This window comes from Pleurodeles waltl, chromosome 3_1, assembly GCF_031143425.1.
Source record: "Pleurodeles waltl isolate 20211129_DDA chromosome 3_1, aPleWal1.hap1.20221129, whole genome shotgun sequence".
In the NCBI taxonomy this organism is placed as follows: Eukaryota; Metazoa; Chordata; class Amphibia; order Caudata; family Salamandridae; genus Pleurodeles; species Pleurodeles waltl.
The window spans coordinates 908,296,179-908,317,500 of NC_090440.1; positions in this window are offsets into that span (position 1 = coordinate 908,296,179).

The window sequence follows — 21,322 nt, forward strand, 5'->3', positions numbered from 1 at the left end:
TGAGGGTCATCTTGGTGCTACTATGACTAAGAGACGAATTAGAGCACATTTTTGGTGGCCTTCTATGGACAAGGATGTAGAAAGAGTGGTTGGTAGGTGTGTGGTGTGTAATGGTGCAGAAAAAGGGTTGAAGATTGCGAAACCTCCATTACAACCCATTTCGTTACCGGACAAGGCTTGGGTCAAAGTTGGGGTCGATATGGTTGGACCTTTCAATTTTCTCCCCAGCCAGATGCGTTATGCTTTTGTTTTAATGGATTATTTCAGTAAGTGGCCAGAAGTGCGTTTTTTTGCAAAGCCTACGGCTGGTAGCGCTATTCAGTTTCTCAAAGAGATCTTTTGGAGGGAAGGTTTTCAGGAAACCTTGATTTCGGATAATGGTGTGCAGTTTGTGAGTTATGACATGGAAATGTTTCTGAAAGAATCAGGTGTGAAACATTTGAAAAGTTCTCTATACCATCCTCAAACAAATGGTTTAGTAGAGAGAATGATTAGGGTGGTCGTGGAGTGTATTAAATGGGCCAAAGCAAGTAAGCTGGATGTGGAAGAAGCAGTCAATTCGATGTTGTGGTTTTATCGCACCACTCCACATTCTGTGACAAAAAGTTCTCCTTTTGAACTCCTTAAAGGAAGACGTAGCACCTCAAGACTGTTTCCAGCGTGGTTAGCCAGAGCAGTCTCTGGTAAGATTCCTGATTCTGTGAACAAGGATGGGGTGTGGGGTGAAGTAAAAAAAAATCAAGAAAAGGTAAAAGCTAGGTATGACCTGCAGAATTCTACAAGAAAACTCTCTTTCCAACCTGGTGATCTGGTACGTGTCAAGTTACAGACATTTGTGAGGAAAGGTGAAGCCTGCTATGGTTCTCCTATGAGGGTGATGAAAGTATGTGGTAATGCCATCATGGTTGAGGGGGGTCAGTGGTGGAATATGGGGAAGGTTGTTAAGGTTAAGGATGTCCGTCACCGTGGTGAGGAAGGATGCGACTCTTCTGGGTTAGAGGGTATTCATCGGGAACGCAAGGTGTTAGACAATCATTTGTTAGTACCCGACACCTTGAGGAGGTCTGTCCGTGAGAAACGGGTACCGATCAAACTCAGGGAATATCATTGTATTTAGCAAGAATGTGTTAAGTTTTTTTTTTTTAAATCTCATGGACACACTGATGTAATTGTTAAATGTTAAGTTAAGCATAGGTTTTCCAATGCTGTTATGTTTTGGTTCTTATTTTTTGTAAGTGATTTTTTGTTAAAAAAAAAAGAGAGATAATATGTTGTGCCCAGGTTCGGCGCGCGCTGCTGCGTGCCGAACCCGAGCTGCCTTGGTCGCGTCTGCGGGCGCTCACGCGGCACACACACACGACGGTTGGAGTCGGACGGAGATGAAGCTGCCAGGCAGACGCGACTGCGGCGCTGATTATACGATTTGTTCACTGAAATAAAAGAAGCAGAAAACTCATACCTTGGTGTCTCCTGAGCATAATACAACAGGCAGGCAACCTAGAAACTCTGTTTTGTCTTTGCAGTTCAATAAATGTGGACTCTAATGGGCAGTATTTGATGATGCGTGATGTGTCACCTAGAGCAATTTGTTAATATATCTGATCCCATACACTTTATTGATGGATCTGTATCTTCATAGTGTTCTTAAGTCCAATGAACTCAAGCCAAAAGAGTAGACATACTTTGCAGTGGCCTCACCACTGATAATATGCCACCTTCTTTAGGACGATACATATTTATCATAATCAATTCATTACCAATAGTCCAATCAGTAGCTACAAGCAGCAACAAGACAAAAAAAAAACAATGCTTCAAAAACTCGTAGAATACTTAATCAACAGTCAGTATACTATACATATACTAACATTTCATCAAGTCACTATAGCAAAGGAACTTTTAAATAGTGCATTTATCATCCGGTAAAACATAATCGACACGCAATGCAGAATAAAAAAGGTGTGCAAAATCTTACTCATTCTCCATCCACTGAGAATTCACTTCGTGATTGCACACCAGTCACCATTAAAATACTTAATTGAAAGGTGAAGTATAGCATTTACTATAATTTACTCACATATAACCCTTTTATCAATATTCATCATTCAAAATTACATAATCCAGACGAGTCTAATCAACGCCATTCCTCGTTGGCACCCTGGGGAGTTAACACACATTTCGTGTTAATCACTTTCATATAATTGTCGGCACTGTATCCTTTAAGTATGTTATTAATCCCATCTTCTAATTTTATTACAGATCGTTTCCTGCACTTCCAACCACAGATTTAACTTCTCATGTGTTCACATTTCTCTTTCTTCTGAGAAACAATTCTCTGCTCCCTTGATAACTTGTGTTGTTACAGTGTTATGGTCGTTCCCATAGTGCTCGGATCACAGTGGACACTAAAAGAAAAGTGGTCGTGTAGTGCGTATGCTCGCCTTTATAGACGGAGCTTGCACCTTTTGCCCCTAGTTGCCTGACACCAGCAGAGGTCGAACACTGCTAGGTGACATCTGAAGGAAAGAGAGTCACAGTAGTCACTGTTCAGCTGGCAGATAGAGTCCAATAGTGGCATTTAATAAAAAACATAGACTTACTTAGGATAGAGCGCTGGGCCTGGGGAAATGAATACGTTAGTATTGTTTGCCTTCATTTTATGCTGAACAAAATGCAAAGCTAACTTAAACAGTTTTTTGGGGGCCACAAATGCACAATTCTTCCTTATTAAAACGACAGGTAGGAATAGTTATCCTACTGAGAAACTGCCAGGATCTTGTTTCCCGGGCAGCAATACTGAGAGAGGGAAATTCTAGTTACTATTACACACATTACTGTGGTAGAGGTGGGCGAGCCAACAAATTAACAGGGATAGCTGAGTTAAGGGGTTGTCTTGGTTCTAAGAGCCCAGGCATGAGTTGACCCAAGGGAACTTTTGGCAAGGAAATTGTGCAACATATAATATGTAATAACATTATAAAGTGTCTCAAAAATTCAAAAAAGTATAATTCTTAATCAAGCATTTCACTTTATTATATCAGATCATATCAATGAATTGAGAGACCTTTATTTAAAGTTATATTTTTTAAACCTGAATTTAGAAACATTGGTGCGTCAATACCCCACTTCAGCGACAATACCATTAGTGAACTAAGAGGTACGTCTATTTTTATTTGCACCCTATATGTGGGTTATATATTCATTTTACACAGAGCAACATTACAGTCCATTAAATCAAACACAAGAGAGATTTTTGTACAGCACTCAATCTCATGTATTTCAACATTTTCTCATATGCAATAATGAAAAACTAAGACTTAAATAGGGTCACACAATTGGGTCAAGTGGCCAAGCCTGGATTGGTACCAGGTATTCTGGTCTCACATTGTGTATTCAACCACTAGAGTGTTATACCTTTCTCATCTTGTTGGACATAAAAGTTTAATTCTTTGTCTTTCATTCTTGGTGCGTGAGGTTAGAGCATGAGTAGCAGGAAGAAGCCACAAGAAATCCAAGCTTATTTTGCGCTTGAAGGCTCAAGAGAAACTTGAACTGAACCAGACCCTAGCATCTGGCTTCAGCCTTCAGAGGATCACCCACCTCTAGAGTTTAGTCTGGGTATTCTGTCTCTGCAATAAGCTTATATGGATCTGCCAGCAACAAGATATCTTAGCTTGCACTGCTACCTGTACTGCTTGTAAGGTGAACTTTCACTACTGTCAAATGCTGCACATTGTGCACGTTGTGGTGTGTGTTTACACACAGGCTTGGATTGCTGCTGCAGCTTCTGTCCATGTTCTGTGCGTACAAGGGGAGCTTACATTGTTTCTGATCAGATTGGTAAGTGAGGGAAGTGTGTATTCCTTCCTGGTGCTGAACGTATTTTGTGTGTGGAAATCTTACTATGTGTGCGAGTCAAGCTTGCACTCATACAACCCAGTGCTGTATTTCACACTAGTACCAAATGTGAAATGCTGCATATTCATTGTATCTAAAGGACACACTAAATGGTGCTGTCCAGTGGTACACTTTTTCCATGTCTTTGAAGCAAGCTTGCAGTGCCCTTGTATTGCTACACTTGTTCCATGTTTTTGAAGGAATCTTGCACTTTCTGGCTTTCCATGATGACACTTGTTCCATGTCTTTGAAACAAACTTTCACTGGTCCTGAGTACCACACCTCTTCCATGCCTTTGAAGGAAGCTTGCACTAGCTTGCCATGCAGTAGCATACTTGATCCATGTCTTTGAAGGGAACATGCACTGGCTGGCACTGCAGTACAACTCATGTCTTTGAAGAAAAAATTCACTGGTCCTGCAGTACCACTCATGTTTGCATGTCTTTCAGGGAAGATTGTGGTGGTCTTGACCAGTGCTGTATGTCTTATGCGTGTGAGCCAAGAAACCCTGTGCTCTATCTATTTCTGTGTGTTTTAGGTCTGTCCAAAAGAGTGTTTTAGCTGACTCGCAAGTCTTGTATTTTTAAAAAATAATACATAATCTTTGTCAGAGAAAATGGGCTAAAGGCAAGCCCACTTCAGTTATTCGTTAGACAGAGTGCCATTAACATATGAGATTGGACCTTCAAACAACATAAATGCAATTAGGCAGTGGACCAGTACTCTTCAGCCACTGTCTTTGTTGCCAATGTTTGGCTTTGCCAAGTAGACAATTACTGGCCTTTAGGATGTAAGTTAGTCTCAGGATTAGTATTTTGCCTGCTTACTCTGTGTTACTATGCATCCAGAGAAGTCTGAGCTCTGGAGCTAGTTCTTATTTGTTTATCCTCTAGGATCTCACCTACAAATACAGACTAGTGTTAATTGAGTAATGAAAGTATCAGCAGCTCCACTGCCATTGCTACTGAACCACAGCCTTCTTATGCAGAGCACCAGGCATCACTGTAGCAAGCTTCAAAACCATGCAACCATCTTGAAACAGTATTCTGCATACTCTATAATTTTTTTTTACTGTTCCAAGATGGCAGACTAGTGCAACCTTTAATTATTTTTTTAATTGAAGCACATGCCTGTCACATTTTTCTAATTAATTTTTATTGCATTCTACTCCGTAACACAACTGTAGCATCATGCAGAATCAATGCACTGATACACTTGACTCTCGAGAATCGCAGACTACTCCCTCTCCCCATCACCCGTAGGAGTCTGGTGCTCATCCTACCTCACACACCAGCATACAACAATATGTTGGAAGGGTGCAGAACTTGATTGGCTGTTCACAGTGGTCTGGTATCATCCTTAGCCACCAGTTTTCCAACATAAAGATCCCAAATTAGATTCACTAGGGCTCAGCCACTCCGTAATCTGAGTGATATCAACGTTTCTGGCTTACCTTAGCACATTTCAGTAGGCCCCTGATCCAGAGGGCAATCATCGGAGGCATCTGCAGTTTCCGAGACATGGCAATCCACCTCTAAAATAGTAGCAGTGCCAGATAAATGAATCTGCATTCCATTTGGTTGGCCCTTGTGCAAACGATGAGCCTCAGCAGGCAGAGCACAGATATACATGGGAACAGGCTGCCCAATGTCTCAGAGATGACTGTCATTACCTGTACCCACACCAGCTGCAGCTCCCAGCAGTCCCACACATTATGTTAGAATCTCACCTCTGCCTTCCCACATCTTGGATAATGCCTAAGAGCACCTCCACACATTTGGTCTATGTGGTGTGGAGTGAGGTATGTTTGATGCATGTAATTGAATTGTGAGAAGGGGAAGCGCACATTCCAGAACACCCACCGTGCCCGGGCCACTACATTACTCCACTGCTTAGTTGTAAACACTATAGCAAGAGCTGTCTCTCACTTCATCTTGTGCCTGGGGTTATGCGACTGCACCAGCATAAGACCATACAAAGTTGTTACTGCCCTCCTGCCCATGCCATGAGTTAGTATACCTATAAGCAGAGCAAAGCAGAGCTCCTATGGAGTTGCCCCACCCAGCGCGCACAGATAATGTGCACAAGGGCGTTATATGTGAGGAACTAACCACGTGGAATCCTGTAAAACTCAAACAGGTCCTTGGAACACCCCTAGTTTACCATCCAGGAACAAGTCCCCCACACACAACACCCCGGCCTCCTTCTATGCCTGGGCTTCAACCCTACTCATCAAATCCTGTTTCTCAGACAACAGCCACATGTCCAGCATGGGGGCATATGGGTAAAGCTCGTGACCAGCATGAATATAACACCCACAGCAAGAGCAATCTGTTTTCAACAGGGCAGTGGTGGGAGCCCTCCTTTCTGCCAGTTGGAGTAGCCAAGTCATGCGAGGTATATCACCCAGCACCCCTGCCACCAGTCTTCTGCTGCTCCCCCAGGTAAGATCCAAAGAGACCATTCAATGTACAAGAAAAGGACCAGGGAGGAACCATTTGCAATGCTGTGAAAACATATAGCAGCCAAGGCAGGATCAGCATTTTTGCAATCACAACCCTACCAAACTGAGAGATATGAAGGGAGGGTCCAGAATGGCAAAGAGGAGCGAATCGAGTGCCACGCCTTCCCAAATTTCCCTCCAGCAAGGCAGATTCTGCATGGTACACCTATCCCTCCCAACATTTAAATGAGTCATATTGCCAGACTAGTGAGCCAAAGTATTTTCCAGGTGACTATCAGGCAGCAGCCACCTTAGTGAGAACAAGCACGACTTGCATCAACTACATGAAAGCCTGAAAACCTCCTGAAAGCATCCAACAAACCTTCATGTTGGGGTAGAGCCTCTGCCGCAAACCTTAAATACACTCGAGAATCATCAGCTTCTAAGGAGATCACATGCCATCAACCCATCGCCCATATCCCTCACGTGGCAGCACTGGTTTGAAGTAAACATGGGAGGGGCTCTCAACAGCAGGTCCTTGCTTTAGTTCTTCTGAGATCGAGAACCGGGTCAGCCATGGAAATAGGGTTTAAAGTGCAGAGAAGAAGAGAAAGTGCTGCGGCGGGCATGTCTGTCAAATTATTTCCCTTGCCTTTTCTGTAATGATCACACAACACACCCAGTGGTTCAAACTTTCAAAAGTGCATTATGTACGCAACACATCAGAAAATACACAGCAAACGCAGTCTCTCACTAACCTTATATTTTTTTCTAAAGTCAGTCAGTTTCTTCCTTGTTTGTGAGAGAGAGTTTTACAGGTTGGTGTGTGCCTTTCTGAGAGTAACGGCAGGATAACAAATGAATTAATTATGAATGGGCAAACACTGCCAAAGTTCTGATCAGTACTACACATTGTGGCCTGTCCACAATTCACTATTGCATCAGAACAAGTGTTTCTTTACCGCTCTGTGCAGCCCCTGAGCCCAGCAGGCTGCACCTACACCTTCATCCCATCTCCATACCCCCCTCCCTGCCCTCCGCCACTAACACCCCTACATCACCTTAACAGTTGGTGGAGCACCTCCTGCTCAAGATGTCCTCCATGGCCTCTAGTAGGGATAGGCTGTAGGCGCCAAGGATCACAGGGCCCATGGTGACCCCCTTGTTCAGGGAGGCCACTCTCAGCACCTCTCATTCCAGTTCTCTGCCTGCCCTCCTCTAAGTCCACTCTCCTCTCAGTCCTCCTGTGCTCTCTCTCCTCATCCAGTCATTCTCAGCACCTCTCCGGGATCCTCTTTCCTTGTCTTTCTGACCTTTTATTCTCTCCCTCCTGCCCCTCGAGCCACTTCTCACACCCCCTGAAACACATAGGATAGCAGCAGGACAAAGCTGACACTGAGCACCAAACACAGCTCACTGGGCTCCAGGGGAAAAGTTCTGGAGTGAAAAGCAGTCACAGCCTTGTCTCCTCCATTGCCTTCCGTACCCTGCCCTATACTTCCTAGAACCTTAAACCAACTGTCTGAGGCTGAGAGAGGAGAGGTGCAGGGAAGGAGAAAGCTGTGAGAGTTGATGGGAGTGAGGTTATGTGAGAGGAAGGAGGGGTCCTGAAGGTGAAGTGGGAAGGTGGGAGGTTCGGAGACTGAAGGGAGAGAGAGTAAGGGGCAGATTTACAAGCCCCTAGCACCACCTTAATGCCACCTTAGCATAATTTTTATGATGCTAATTATAAACCGTCACCCAAGTGTCCTGAATTACAAGGTGCCAACATATTGGAAAGAGGAACTACAACATAATATACTTAAACAGTCAGATAACCACGCAGTAATCATCAATCAAAGTCCAAATGGTATAATATAGTGCCATTGGGTAGCCCTTTGATACAACTAGTACTCTAAGAACAATAAGCATTGAAAAAAATACAGAATATACGAATGTCGATTACCTGTGAGTGTGATTAATGTGAATTCAAAGTAGGTTTCAGTAATACATCAACAAATTTTGGCAGTGGTTCAGTACCTACGTTAATAGTAGAGGCAATAGGTGTCAGTGGAGGATCTCTTACATTCTAATGTGTTTTGGGAAGACAACAAACAACTGGTATCAGAGAATGGTTTTAACTTAATATGTAAAACTGCTGTTGACTAACGCCTTTCCCAGACAGGGCTTCTAAAACATCTTCATGACAGCAAATGGTGGGGCCTATTCGTATACTACATTTTGTAACTTGTAAAGAAATACTAATGCACTCCTACTCCCATGCTGAAAAACGTGATTTGTTAACCTCTGTGGAAAGACCTCTGACACTAACATCCCACCCACCTAAATAGTGTAAGCCATTACTATTTGCAAACTAAACCCCTAGGGTTAAACAAGGACAAGGAAATGTGAACTTCTGTTGTTTTAATGAGGCTCAAGGATAACGTTTTCTTTAAAAATACAGTTGGGAGGTACATTATGTCCATTCAGGACTGGATTGATGAGTGATGGCAGGCCTGAGTTGTTCTTGTACCTAATGGTCTGGAATGGCTCAGGATTTAGGAGCATTATGGTATGTATGTAGTAGGCACACAAGGAATTAAGAAAGGGTCAAGTACAGTGTGCTCTAGAATGAAAGGCTACAGTTTGGTTTTATTCCATACATTATTTGGGGTTTTGAACATGTTTTTTTTATTTTTGTTTTCTTGACCTTATGACTTGTTCTGTTTAATTACAATGAAATTTTGTGTGAATTTGTAGTGTTTTGTAATAGCTGTTCTATAACCCGTTAAAGGGCAATTGCAACTCAGAAATGGCCGCCACATACAATTGACTAGGCTGTGTGGACTGTATTTGTCTGTTGTTAATTTTTGAGAGCCCCAGACAAGATGCAACCATTGATAACTGATGCGGCGTTCTTAGCATTAGGGGTAGAAGGCGGCAAGCGGAAACGCGCTTCCCCAGTTTCACTGTGATTGTTTGCGGCAGAACTATGGTGGAATTAAAGAATTTGGATTAAACACACTCCGTGAGTGAGTCACCTCATATGTTTTGCAAAACATTTAAATAAATATATATATATATATATATATATATATATATATATATATATATATATATATATATATATATATATATATATATATATATATATATATAGACAAAAGAATACCCTTTCTGACTAGGAGTGCCACATAAACTATGCCAAAAAGAAGCAGAGAACTCTGGGGGTAGTGCCCATGTTTAGGTGGAGAGCTCTCTCTTTCTCCAAGTTCTGAATTTACTCATACAAAATCTTGCAAATTCAGCAGTTAAAGTTAATTCAAGTAACTATAACTCGCGCCCTAAGGGAACTATAACTTGCGCCCTCGCCTTGAACTGGAAATTACCCCAGATAGTTCAGCGCTCATGACAACTTTTATAACATCAACAAAAATATCAATGAAAAATTAAAAGTTAAATTATTATTATTATTGTTTGAGCCTCTGGACTCTGTGGATCGTAAGTATCTAACGTAAAATGTTGTGTTTTTGGTGGCTATTTGTTCTGGGCGCAGGGTTGGTGAAATTGGTGAAACTGGTGCTTTGCTTTCTGTCTGCCCTTTTGTTAATTTCTTTCCTGACAAGGTTGTGTTTCACCCCAGTCCTGCTTTTTTACCTAAGGTTCTTTCCTCTTTTCACTGCTCTCAGGATTTTGTTCTTCCTGTGTTTTGCCCTGATTCTTCCTCGGAGGAGGAGGTTCGTTTGCCCATGCTGGATGTTCACAAGGCACAGTTTGTTCTTCATTAATTTTCTGCTAATGCATCATTTATATTTTAATAACATTATAGAAGTTGTCATGAGTGCTGTAATATCTGCGGTAATTAGCAGTGCATGGTAAGGGCTAGAGTTATAGTTACCTTAGGGCGAGAGTTATAGTACCTTCAAATAACTCTAACTATAACTGTTGAATTTCTAAGGTTTTGTACGAGTAAATTCTGAACCTAACCATAACTCCGCTGCAACCTTTGTTTTTTCAGTGAATGTCTATGTTTTTTTTAGTTCTATTTCCTAACTATAATGTCCCTGTAACCTTTGGTTTAGTGAATTTCTATGTGTTTTCTTTAACATAAAGTAATTTTAATTACTATATCTTAATGCATCCACTGTTGTGCATGGCCCTTGGCTCTGTGTGTGTGTGTGTGTGTGTGTGGGGGAGGGAGGAGGGGCTGGCCGCAGATATTGCATCACTCATGACATCTTTAATAACATCATTCATAATATTCATGCAACATTTGCAGATAAATTAAAGAGGACAAAACTGTGCATAGCGAGGGCAGAGGTTATAGTTAGCTTACGGAACGAGTTATAGTTAATTTAGCTAACCATAACTATTATTGCTGAATTTGTATGGTTTGTGGGAGGAAAATCAGTCTCTAACTATAACGTCACTCTAGCCTTTGGTTGTTTAAGTGCATGTATATATATATATATATATATATATATATATATATATATATAGGTATGCGTATATGTATATATAAAAAATAAAGGGAGATTATGGTTAGGTTCTGATTTTACTCGCACAAAACCAGAGAAATTCAGCAGTTATAGTTATGGTTAGCTCAAGTAACTATAACTCGCGCCATAAGGTACCTCTAACTTGCACCCCTGCCGTGCACAATTTTCTCGTCAATACGTTTTTTTAACAAATGTTGCAGTAATGATATCAATGATGTGATAAAAGGTGTCATAAATGATATAATATGTGGAGTAACTATCTGTGCAGGTCAAAGCCGCAAGTTACAGTTACAGTTCCCTTAGGGCACGAGTTATAGTTACTTGAGTTAAACATAACCATAACTATAACTGCTGAATATCTCTTGTTTTGTGTTTTTTTCCATGAATTTCCATGTTTTTTTAACTTGCAAAAATGTAAATATAACTAAATCAGCGGTAGCCAACCCTCCTGCATGCACTCAAACCCAAGTTGTGCATGGCCTTTGCCCATGCAGCATGTGGTTGGATGCAGTGGGCGTTTTTTTTCAATTTTTCTTTGGAACCGCGAATCTACCAGTGGATCCGCAGATCCACAGATCCGATCAGACAAAAAAATAATAATTGTGCAATTTTTGCCCATGAAGGGTGGGACCCCACTATGTGACCTATGGGGTAAGGATAACTGTATCCTGACCCCTTATGTGTTATGTGTTTTTGCACTCTTGTTTCCCCACCCAGAGCCAATGCGACAAACAAAATGACAGCCACTACTTTTCTCTCAGGTTGCAGCCAGCCAATCAAGGCCTTGCTTTTCCCCCAGATAACGGACCCAGATCCTGGGTTCAGGATCCACAGATGATCTGCATCCATAAATATCTATATTTTTTAAACTGCAATATCTCAGAAACCACTCAGAAACCCCTGAACAGACACACCAAATCACAGAAAGAACACTTTCTGGACCTAGACCTAGGTTTCTGCGAAATTCAGTGGTCCGAGCTGTAGTCATGTTCAAAAATTAAAAAAATTCCCTTGACGTAGAATGGGGAAAAAGTGTTTTAAGATCTCCTTTTTCTCAGCCCCCATTTGATGGATCACCCAAAACCTTCTAGAGAGCAACTGAACTGACCAAAGTATAAGTTTTGAAAATGTCCTAAAAATTCATCAAACAGCACTAAAGTTATTTGTAAAACAAAACAATTCTCTGTATATAGAAAATAAGGTTCTAACTATAACTACCTAGTGGTGACTGTCACTAAGTTATACACACACATATATATACAAAAAAGAAAAGAAAGCTTTGAGTAGTTCCCAAGCTTAGGATCTGAACAGCTCCAGTAAGGAGCAGCCTGAAACACCAGTGATACCTCAAATGTCCACCTAAACTTGGGAACTAACCAGAGTTCTCTCTTCTTTTTTGCATAATTTATGCATCACTATTACGGTGAGAGGTTTTTGTTTTGACTTACACTGGTAGCTCCCTTATGTCTAGACAAAGCTAAACCTCTCCGAAGAGCTATAGTGATGGCCACACATGTCAGGGGTTACGTTTGCTCATTGCAGAGTTCTCTTTTCTTTTTCTTTTTACCCTTACCCCAGACAAATGGGGGTGAGGCACACCAGGCACCCCACCAGGGGTAAAAGGCATTTTTTTTAAATCTTTCTTTTAAAACAGCAGAGGATCCACATATCCAGGGGAAAAAAAGTGTGGTCTTTCATACTTGTTTAAAGTTAAGCCCCCAGGAGGGCAGGTCCCAGGGGCAAATGAAAATGTATTTTTAGGGAGGGGGCATGCGGCCCGCCTCCCCATGGCCGTTCTTGGCCCCAGGATCTTCCATCTTCCTGGGGCATGACGATTGCTGTTTTTATTGGAGGGGGGAGCACAGCCCCCCTCCTGATCCCCTAAAAGGACCGGGGACTGCCACCTCCCTGGGGCTTTGATGTTAAAAATGAGGGGAGCTTTGTGTGCCCCATAGGGCCCCGGGTAGCACCACTTCCCCGGGGCCATGATTGTGCATTAAAGCAGAGCAGGAGTGCGCGGCCACCCTCCTGAACCATTTTCAGCTTTGAGGCCCACCTTCTCCCGTGTCTTGGCCTATTTCATTAAAGGGAGGGGGGGTGGCCCCAATCCCGAGCTGTTTTCAGCTTCGGGGACCACTACCTCACTGGGGCTGGCCTTCAAAAAAAAGGAGGGGGTCGTGAGGTGTAGTCATGTAGTCATCAATGCCCCTGTGGACTGCCACCTCCCACCCTCGGGGTACAGTAGTTTACTGTCACTTGGCAGGACCTTTGACAGCTCCTGGAAAGCAACAGCAAACTATAATTCCGCTCCCAGTGTGCAGGAACAGCAAAACTACTCAGAGCAAGCAGAAGGAGGAAAACTGGTCTTGCTGGCTGGGAGCGGACTTTTCATCAGTTTTCCTGCCTATTTTCAAGCAAGCAAGAAATCAGATAAAACAATTGCTCCCTCACACAGGGAGCAGCATTTCTTGCTGCTCCCTGCTTGCAGGAGCAATGACACTGCAGGGGAATTGAGACTCCCCAGCAGTCTATAAGAGTCACAAAACTGTGGGCTCTTCTTGAAGAAAAAGCAGGTGAGGATCCAGTGTGGCACTGATGCTCATGAATCCTTAACACATTGGAGCACAATCTATTCAGTGGTGAAGTTTGGCCCCATCCTGTGTAGTGGAATGCATCGGCCTCCTGTGTTTTTCTAGCTTGATGGACAGCTTACCAAAGGGGCCCGCAAGTGTTTGCGATGCAAAGGAATATGAGCACATCGCCACCAAACAAAGAAGCACTTATTTCATGTAATAACAGGAAGTTCCCTTGTTTGGTGGAGATTCAACTCTTTGCAGAATCGCCATCTTCTGTATAAAAGGATTCACGTTACCACAGATTTCAGTGGAAAGATGCTTGAGGAACACTGACATTCCCAAAATAACACCACAAATGGTCACTGGAGGTATTACCTTGTGGGTCTTTATGTAGTGGTAGAGTAAAAGGTGCACTATACCTTGGCCAGTGATGTAGCACTTACTAATAAGCCTGTGGAATGAACTCCAGTTGGGTAGACAATTTGCACAAAACTGTGGAATCTTCTTGGATAAGTAGGCAGGTGAGGATCCATTATGGCAGCTATGCTCATTTCACAGAAATTAAAACTCAATTAGAAGCAATTAAAAATATAAACATAGCAGGTGCCCCAGTTAAAGTTCCACCTCTTCAAAGGACAAATCCTCACAACTTCTTGAACTTGTCCAAGGCAAAGCAAGGGTGTTTCCGCAGTTCCATGTTACAAAACACCTGTGGCCAACTCCTGCTGCACATGGCCAAATACCATGGTTGGTGCAGAGTTAGGGGCCTATGAGAGGCTAGATGCAGGGTCTCCTGCCATGCACAGCCGAAGACCATGCGTAACCCAGGATTGGGTGCTTAGTATATTGGCCAGGCCCTGCGGCAAACCCACACCGCTCATGGCCAAAGGCCGTGTTTGGCACCGGGTTGCATGTTTGGGGGGGGTTGGCTGCAGAGCCTAGCCCTATTGCCAATGTGCATGGCACGAGTTTGGATGCCTATGGGCAGCTGGCTGCAGGGCCTGGACTCAGGCCAGGCCCTGCCACCAACCCCTGCCATGTACAGCTGTAGCCGGTGCTTGGCTCAGGGTTCATGCCTACAAGGCCCATTGGGGTGACCCAGAGGGTCAAAAAAATTGCAAAAATGCTACAATCCTGCTATACTCTTGTGGGATTGAAAAAAAAACTTAAAATGGCAGCCAGGCCACATTTATATGCTTTATGCCCTGGGAAGCTTACCCCAGGGCTGATTTCATAATGAGGGGGATGCATTGACCCCTTCCCTGAGCCTCCAAAAGCTCTGTGGAACCCACCCCAAGCCACAACTGTTTATATGGGGAGGGGGATGTGCTGCCCCTTCCGGAGTCACAAGGGGCCACTGGGGAGCCCCAGGGATGACATTACTTTGTGTGTGGAGTGGGGTTGTGTGGCCCCCGTTAACAAGCCTGGGAGCACATACCCAGCCAGCATTACTTTGTATGGGAAGAGGGACTGCACCTCCGGGGCTTACATTTTTGGTAATCAGTGGATGAGGTTGTAAGCCCCCCTGAGCCCCTAAAGGCCCAGGGGAGCCCAGCCTCGGGGCTAAAAATTTACAAAATGGGGAGTGGGCTCCCCCCTCCCAGAGCCTGAAAAAGTCCCAGGGAGCCCACACCGGGGCTGATTTCCTTGAGGTCGGGGGGCCATGCAGCCCCCGACTACAGTATGTTAGATGCTCTAGGTGGGTAAGAGGGCACCCACCCTTAATGCTGCCGGGTCCCCGAGGATAGGGTCCCTGGGGCTAAAATCAGCCCAGGGAGGGGGGGTTGTGTTCCCCTGTCCCCCTGTAGAATTCTGCTGGGCAACAGGGGATGTGGTCCCTAGGGCTAAAATTGGCCCAGGGAATGAGGACCTGTGCTCCCCTCCTCCTACACAGTGTTGTTGGGCTTCAGGAGATGGGGTCTTTGGGGCAAATATCACAGGTCCCCTGGGAGATAGGATACCCAGGTCTGAAATCAGCCCGGAGTCAGCAGCTGTGTGTCCCCTCCCCCATAAAAGCATGCCAGGTGCTGGAGGACAGGGATAAAATTGGCCTGGGGAGAGGGGACACAGTCCCCCCACTCTCTGACCAGGGGGAATGATGTCCCAGGGCCAAAATAGGCTTGTTGAGGGGGGGCATGTGCCCCCGTTTCCCTGAAACGTGCTCCAGGGTCCAGGGGATGGGGTCCCCAGGGCTGAAATCAGCCTGGGATGAGGGGGAGAGGCAGGCTGAGGTCCCTCCTTCCTATAAAAACTACACTGGGCCCCAAGGGATATGGCCCCTGGGGCCAAAATTGGCACATGTGCCCCTCCCCATTAATTAAAACAACAGCCCTGTGGGGTCCTCGGGGCTAGGCCCTAAGGCCAATCCCCACCATCTACGCACACCGAAAACCATACACAACATGGGGTTGGCTTTATGGGGGGTGTTGGCTGCTGGCTGGGGGGTTGCATTTACATATGGTAATTAAGCATTACTTTACATTAAAAAAACACTAGAAATTTACTGAGAAAAGTCAAAGTAATGTTATAGTTAGGTGTGAGAGAAAAGGTTTTTTTTTTGTTATTTTTAAAAACACTTTAGAAATTCCCTGAAAAAAATGAATGTTAAAGTAACATTATAGTTAGGTGAATATGTCAGTGTCAACATCAGGACAGTGTGCGCTCTACGGGTGACGTAAATGCAAAAACCCAGTCCTTATGAGAAGGCATATTTCATGCTTTGGGTTTCTATGCAGTATGTTAACCTTTTGCATTGCAGAGCTTTTATCTTGAAAAGTCATTAATGCTGTGTGTAATTCATTGTTCATTTGCAAGGCTTGTTTCAGGACTACAGGGTGTGGTCCTTTATTCTAAGACTTTCTAGAAGCCTTTCTTGCAGCATGGTTGGGTGTGGCTCGTGGGCAGGCTTGGCTCTATATAAGGGAGCCAGCCCAGCTCCACGTGCTCACTATTCAGAGGTCCTGGTGCAGAGCAGCAGCATTTTCCAGAGCTCCTGTCCCGGAGGCCTATCCAGTCATTTACAGGCCTGCCCTTGCTTACAGTATTTGGTGATCTTCAAGCAGGGCGGTAAGGCAGAGGTCGGGTTAAGCCCCCGACTCCGTTTCCAGTGACACTCAAGTTTTGGGGCCTAAACTTGAAATCGCATGTGCGATTGTTTTCAAGGCATTTACTTCTTGGCATTTAGATCAGCAGTGTGCATGATCATTTCATGGCATTTGAATTGTGAATTCCGAATCGGCAACAGTGTGCACGATTCATTCCTGGCATTTACTTCTTGGTATTTAGATTGGCAGTGCGCATGATCATTTCATGGCATTTGTATCGTGAATTCCGAATTGGCAACAGTGTGTGCGATTCATTCCTGGCATTTACTTCTTGGCATTTAGATCGGCAGTGCGCGCAATCATTTCATTGCATTTGTATCGTGAATTCCGAATCGGCAACAGTGTGCGCGATTCATTCCTGGCATTTACTTCTTGGTATTTAGATCGGCAGTGCGCGCAATCATTTCATGGCATTTGTATTGTGAATTCCGAATCGGCAACAGTGTGCACAATTCATTCCTGGCATTTACTTCTTGGTATTTAGATCGGCAGTGCGCGCAATCATTTCATGGCATTTGTATCATGAATTCCGAATCGGCAACAGTGTGCGCAGTTCATTCCTGTCATTTACTTCTTGGTATTCAGATCGGCAGTGCGCGCGATCATTTCATGGCATTTGGATTGTGAATTCCGAATCGGCAACAGTGTGAGTGATTCATTCCTGGCATTTACTTCTTGACATTCAGATCGGCAGTATGAGCGATCAGTTCATGACATTTGGTTCTTGATAATCGATCGGCAACAGTGTGCGCGATTCATTCCAGGCATTTAACTTTTGAAATACAGATCGGCAGAGTGCGCAATCATTTCTAGACATTGAAATCTAGATGTGCAGTTTGATTAAGGTGCATAGTATTTCCTGAACATTTGAGTCTTGGAATTCTTAATCAAAGAGTGACGTAGCCGTGTTATTCATGGTTCTAGTACAGTTCATTCATGCAGAGAAAAAACATGTGCTCTTTGATTCTTGTTACAATGCAGTGATTATTCTAAGAACTATATGGAGAGCGTTTATTGTGAAAAAAATATAATATGTTAATTCTGGAATGTTCATATGAAAACCTTGCATAACCTTTCTTGATTTCCAGGTACCTAGATTCTTGACGCCTAGTTATAGTGAAGCCTTAGGTCATTCATGTTTTTCAGTATAAGTGTTTATTTGAAACAAAACGTATTGAAAGTAATTGTGATTAATCTTGCCATTGTGTTGTTTAACTCTTGCTTCCACAGGTCTCCTTCCCCGCTGTTCCCAACCCAAAACCCATTCCCCCATTCGGCCATTCTTTAACTCTGTGCTATATTACTAGTGGAGTTTAGAACTGCCAAGAAGAGGACATGTTGGGAACATGCACAAGCCCCGAGGATCTGGTCTCCTTGACAGTCAGTGATAAAATGAATGCTTTGAACTAAATAAAACACAAAAATACACCAGTGATGGTTAGCAGCGCTAATTATAACTTGCGACCCCACCATGCACTGCTTCCGACTTCACATGTGACATCACTCATGACATGTTCTTTGACATCATTTTTTACATCAGTGATGACATCTCAAATTACATTGTTCATGACATCGCTGAGGACTTCACTGATGATGTCGGCCAATGAGTGTGCTAGTTTGTTTAATAGTTTACATAGTGGCAGGAAAGTACGATATTACTTGTCTACCTAATTTTGTACAGCATGGGCCCAGCTAATGGGTGAATTAGTTATATATATATTTAAAACTGTAGAAATTCACTGAAAAAACAAAGTCACAGGGACATTATAGTTAGGAAATAGAATTTAAAAAAAAAACTTAGAAATTCACTTAATAAACCATAAACTAGAGGTTACAGGAACGTTATGGGTACAGGGTCGCTATAGCTACAAAGCCATAGAAATTCAGTAGTTACAGTTACCTGAGCCAACTATAACTCATGCCTCTTAAAATGCACTTCTTATGACGTCACATATTACATCACTCGTGACATGGTCAGTAACATCACTGATAGTCATGTCAAATGACATCACTAATGGCATCACTTACGACATCATCCAGCTAAATAAACTTCATGATAAGTTGCTTGATATGAAAATGTTCAAAGCAACATACTGAAATATTTTTCTTCTAAAATACAGTGAATGTGTTATCCTCCCAGCCAAGGTGAAAGCAGAAATGTAGGTCTTCCTGGTCTAATATTCCTTGCAAAGCTATTGTGGCATGTGCCATTTGGAATTAACATTTAGTATATTCCTCATGATGAGGTTAAGGAAAAGTAAAACATTTGTAAGCCATTTCATGAAAAGAGCTGATGAGTAAAAATTAAAATCAAATCAAATTATGCTAAGTGAGAAATCAATAGAAAAGTGTCCACAGCTGCCTGTCCTCACTGGATCCACTCACTGGAGTAATGAAAATAGCAGAAACTCCAGTGACTATAGGTCAGTAGTGACTGAATGAACACGTTCCTTAGGTGGACCCAGGGAGAAAAGGCGTTGTCAAATCATGAGTTAAAGACTAAAAATGGTCTGTTATGTCTGGAATAGATAGAATGAAGCACCTAGTGGTTGTTTTTTGCAGTGGAAGTAAATAATCTGTTCATGATTCCACACTCTTGAGTCATGTGGCCTGTGCCTCTGTAAAAGATGTTGTGAGCAATTTTTACTTCAAAACAAATCAAAACAGGCACAGAGACCACAACCTGACTCTGCACTAGAGATAGAGGTAAAAGCCCAACATTGCTGGCCTCAATAGCCCAAATATCCCTGGAAAGACAGCATGAACAATAGTACCAGGCCTGCTATTAATGAAGTGCTGCCCCGCTGCCTCTCTCACATGGAACTGAATGTATGTGATTAGAAAGTAATAGCAGTCAATGCATTTTGTATATATGGCTATGATCTGTTCTACTTGTTTACTCTGTTTCTAGGCATGGCCATGAACACATAAATTGTAAAAACATAAGTTCTAGAAAAGCCCCAAATTACTCTGATTATTATATTAACACATCCCTTAGTGGACTTTCTCTTTTAGTGGTTGTGTCTAAGCCCCAGCTAATTGATACCTCTCAAGTTCTAGTGGATCAACTACTACCTTAAAGAAGGGATGATATTACTAGAATTACAAATCAGAAATTCACTTTCTATATTTACAAATACCACAAATTCCATTCAGGCTTCAGTCATCTACCCACAACCTGCTCTAGACACTGTGGTCCACTCACCATGTCCCGGCTGGTGGAAGAGGAGCCAATAAAGGAAGGAACTCACCTGCAGGCAGCGTCTCATAACCTGTGCTGCCATGGAGCCAGTCAATCATTTTCTCCTTCTGCTGCTGTTGCTGATAGATAGAGCCCAATATCCACTATGCTATTGATGCAACCGACAGTAAGACCACACATCTACCTATGTTCCAAAACTCAACAACAGATCGACACGCTGCCATCCACATGGTATACATATTTGTGCCCCAGGTTGGAGTAGTTCACAATGAATGACCCATTCACAGCCCCATGATGCCCCCTTTGGGCAGGTCACTGACGCTGCACCACCACACTCCACAAAAACACATGTCTGCCCATCCCAGTTTCAGGGACAGTCAAATGTAGAGAACATTGTTTCACGCAGAAGCAACACCACACCAAGATCACACATAATTAAACTGACACCTTCACATTGCTCACGTGCCATGGCTGGCATGATATTGAAGACGCATATGTATGGATGTGTCATTTCACACAAACACACCTTCCATGAAACATCCCAGTGATGAACCCACACATATCACCCACATTGCAACACAATGGAAGGTCAATGGGGTGCACAATATTTTGTGAGACAAATATCCAAAGCTCACAATGTAAACAATACCTGCACAATAGGAATGGGTGCATCATGGGCACCCCAGGAAGGTTACTGCCTTGTGATGCATTTAATTTTGCACATGCCCCTAAAACACCATTTGCACAGGAGCTGGCACTTCATATAGCTCAGGAACGAACAATAGTAGAGCCAAGTGACATGCCAATCTGCAAATGTGTAAGTGCAAATCAAGAAAGCAAATATACCAGCATGGATCACACACGTAGATGAAGTCTGTCAACACCAGGACAGTGCGCGCTCTATGGGCATCTAGAATGCAAAAACCCAACACTTGCAAGATAATGTAATTTATGCATTGTGATGATATGTTATTGTTTAGCCTTTTGCATTGCAGAATCCCATCCAAAAGATTCATTTTTAAGGTGCTTATAAATACTGTACATTTGCAATGTATTGCTGCAGACATTCAGAGTGTGTTAGGGTGTGGGCCCTTTCCAGGGCCTTCTAGAGACTTTCCCTGCAACAAGCCTGGGCGTGGTTCTAGGCTGGGCCAAGACTCTATAAAAGAGAGTCAGCCCAACTACCAGTGCTCACTATTCAGAGGTCCCGGTGCAGAGCAGCAGCTTCTTCCTGAGCTCCTGTCCCGGCGGCCTATTTGGATTTTCCAGTCTTCTGCACTCATCTCTCATTGGTGATCACTGTTTCCAGGCGGTAAGACGGTGTTTGGACATTTCCCAACACCGTAATTGAGAATTTTCATATTCTTGATTTTAATTCTTAAATGAGTAACAGATTACTTGTGTGCTGCCATTTTTTGACATTTGTATGGTGGTTTGCAAATAGGGAGGAAGCGCAATTTATTCCATAAAGATTTGACTTCGTTATTACTTTGTTGTTCATTGCGCGTTGATATTTCTTGACATTTACATGGTGACATTCGAATCGGCGAAACGCGCGATTCACTTCTCGTGTGTAATTCATGCTGTTCATTGTGCGCTACCATTTTCTGGCATTTACATGGTGG